This window comes from Palaemon carinicauda, chromosome 23 (genome assembly GCF_036898095.1).
Source record: "Palaemon carinicauda isolate YSFRI2023 chromosome 23, ASM3689809v2, whole genome shotgun sequence".
Lineage (NCBI taxonomy): Eukaryota > Metazoa > Arthropoda > Malacostraca > Decapoda > Palaemonidae > Palaemon > Palaemon carinicauda.
In genome coordinates, this window is record NC_090747.1 from 29221882 (window position 1) to 29225894 (window position 4013).

Genomic DNA, 4013 nt, shown 5'->3' on the forward strand with positions numbered 1-4013 from the left:
GAGTGTGTCTTACGGCATTCATAGGCGTGTCCTACGGCATTCATAGGCGAGTGTGTCCTACGGTATTCATAGGCCTACGGCATTCATAGGCGTGTGTGTCCTACGGTATTCATAGGCTTACGGCATTCATAGGCATGTCCTACAGCATTCATAGGCCTACGGCGTTCATAGGCGTGTATATCCTACAGCATTCACGTCAGCTTCGGTTGAAGTTGAATAGGTGTCCTCTTTGTCACGAGTGGAGGCGTTGATGGAGGTTTTGAAGGTCATGAAGTGGCTGTCCATAAGGGCACGAATTAGGTTCACCTCACGAGGAGAGCTGTCTGCGGCAGGTTGCAGGCGAGTGATACTGGTCATTTTCCCGAGGGTGAGCCAAGCCCTTTGTTCCCCCAACGGTTGTTTAGAGAGCTGAAAAGGCGTTGTTATAACGGGTGGCTGGCGACGGCGAGTACTGCTGCAGAAGGTATGTGTTGACGGCGTCATAGTAACGGTGAGAGGTGGAGGAGGGGGGGGGAGGAGGCGGGAGGAGCGAGTCACTCCGGGGTCACCAATGTGACGGGGTAGGGAGAAGGTTGTGACTCAAAGGCAGGAAGCAATCAACTGAGTTCTATATTAAAAAACACTCTCCTTTATATACAAAACCTCAAGGCAACCGGAAAATACATGTTCTAGGAAATGAAAATGTTACAGAGGAAAACAGCAGACATGAATTTTGTAAGGGAAGAGCGAAGATACAAGCATAATATATACAAAAGGAATTATGTACAATTGTGTGAAACACGGGTTGGTACATTAATCTCAGGGTTTTCAGACATATGAGGACAAAGAAAAAAATGTAAACAATAGGCCACACTATTCGGTGTGTGTGTAGGCAAGGCAAAAATGAACCGTAACCAAAGAACGATCCAATGTAGTACTGTCTGGTCAGTCAAAGGCCCTAATAACTCTTTAGCTCAAGTATCTCAATGGGTGAGTGGTGCCCTAGCTGACCTAATACCTGTAAATAAGAATTTAAATATGAATTTTGGACTGAAACCGTTCAAATAAGACTTACATTCTTCTGGTAGATCTTTATTTCACAATATATAATCAGATATAATTCCAACTGAATGTCAAGAGAGTTTTACAGGAAGTGTATCATATGTTTAATTGATTTTTGCTGAAATATAATCCCCTAAAGTTTATTGGTTAATAGTAATTAGGATGTAACATGAAATAGCATAGCCCCTATATAAAGTGTTTTGCTCGTTGCAAATTTTATTTATTGTTGTAAAAAGGGCAAAATATTCTAATTCTAAGTCATCAATGTTATATTTCATGAGAACTATGCACATATCTGATGAACTAAATGATTTTCAATGACACCTTACTTCAAAACTTGGTTGAAGAGAATACCATAAGAGATGCTCTTATTTTTTTTTTCCCCTATGAATATTAGGCACGAAATATTAAAATCGCAATAGTTGGTTACAAAAAGGACGTAAGATGGTGGTATAGAAAAATGAGAATGCAATTAATCAAAGAGTGTGTGCTAATGCTGAGAGTAAACAAAACTCTAAGGAGTTTCTCTCTCTCTCTCTCTCTCTCTCTCTCTCTCTCTCTCTCTCTCTCTCTCTCTCTCTCTCTCTGGAAGGGCTACTGAGGTGAATATCTGAACTAAGCTTCTTAATGAGCAAATACATTCTGTCTAGGAAGCTTTTTGTCTTGACAAAACACGTAAGAGTCACGTGCCCATTCCGTGCAACGTTGCTAATTCTACAAGTTCTTCATGTTAACATTTTTGTATTTCTCCTACTTTCGTTTCTATCTTGCGGGTACAAAATAGATTGTACCCATTCAGATTCCATTATGAAATATATTACCAAAGTGGTCTTTTCATAAATGGATGAAAATAAGTGTTATAATATAAAGGCTATCATAGAGGATAAATAGATTTGGATTTGAGGCCAGATGTAATTAAAAATACATATAATATGATTAGGACAGTCATCCATGTAAAAGCAATCACCTCGATGTTATTTGATCTTCTATTCACTTTTGATATTCACTTTACATCTGTTGCTTATATATACATTTCTTACTCTACCAGCATACATACAGACACGCACATACGCAAACACATACTTTATCTATCTATCTATCCAAGCAATAAACTGTTATTTAAGAGCATATAATTATCTGCAGGTGTAAAATGTATAGAATACGTACGAATTCTTCATGCACGAATCCCCATTTACTGCTGCCATATCTCGTTGATCAAGGCTGATCGAATCTGTCAGTGCAATTCTGCGAGCAATAAACTCACCCACTTCAATTGCCGTGAGAAATTCCTTATTGTTTCCTTAGAAGGCAGGGTTCGAAAATATCATTATGAAACACTCGTTTCTTTTTCATGTTTATTAACTTTCCTACTTTACGATCATTCAAAGGGTGCTGTATATTTTATATCTTTTTTATTTTAATAGGTATATAAGTACAATACATATACGGTACCTAGGAAATATAATATAGTTCCTTTTTTTACATTTATGAATTTCTTTTAATAATGAAACTGATATTAATCTAGAAATATAAGTTGCCCAATATACTTGGTATCTAAATATTGGTTTTCCTTATTAGTCACTCATAAGAAATTGTGGTGTCTTACTATCATGTAAAACGAACTGGTACATAGCCAACCTCTTCCCCATGTTTAACCAACGCAAGTGGTAGAAATTTTGCCTAAAGTACATTGTATGTAAATTTGAAATACAGTTCTACACGACCAGTAGAAAAAAAAAAATACAAGGTTCAAAATCTTCGTCCATTTGTCCTTATTTCCCCTTTTTCTTCTCCCTCTCATGATATATAGGAAATATCTCTGTGAGAGAAGGAAATACTTCAAACCTAATGGGTCTTTTCCTGAAGAGGAATCGTTTCATGACACAATTCATGACACACAGTAGCAGTCACAATTTGATTAAAGGTCTTTCTTATTAATATGATATTGGTCGGATAATTTTCTTAGAATTTATTACTATTATTATTATTATTATTATTATTATTATTATTATTATTATTATTATTATTATTATTATTATTATTATTATTACGAGAAAGATATAAAATATTGAAGCCAGAATTATTAACATAAATTCATGTTTTACCGGCGCATTTCTTACAGTATCCTCCCCCCCCCACTTTTTTTCTAAATTCCTCATCATTTTATTTTCTTAACTATTCTGTTTCTCTAGTGGAGAAATATAATTCATGCTTCAATGAGTGATGAATCAATAGGCAGTTACACTGTTTCTTCAACTCAGAAATACTAAAATGTGATTAGAAATATAAGGTGTATCTCAAATAAGAATAGGGTGATCAGGTCCAGATATTAGGTATCTGTTGAACATAAGTGTGAGGGGGCCCATTCGAGAAAATATAGTTTTCACGTTCGTAATAAAAAATAGATGTCCTTTTGATAGATTAGAAATTATCTATATATTATCTATTCTTAACAAGATTTCACATTCGTGGACAACTGCACAATTTATGAAACAGATACAAAGCTTGAGATATACGGAGGAGTAGCAGTCTAATATTTTTTTCTAAATGACGTTATTTATTCAGAGAATAAAATTAATATCTCATCATCTCGCCCTTTTAAAGGGTAATCATTCAATTTTCTCTCTTATCACGAAGGATCACAGATGAAATCGAAGCATAGCTAAAAGTCATTAACTTCATCTCTTCCCTCTTCAATTACTTTAACTCACCATACTTAATGAATCTTCTATTCCGTTTACATCGATTTTAGATACTAAAATTTCTAACAACTAAAACAATTATTTAACTGCAACGAAGACAATAGGAAGTTTCGTGGGATATGCGCATGTACATATATGTATTTTTGCGTGTTTATTTGTTTTGTATGTAAGTTTTTGTGCATGAGGGATTGTCTGTCTGTTCCTATGTACTGGAAGATGACCTAACTTAAACTTTACTCTTACATATGAAACAAAACTAATATTATCTTC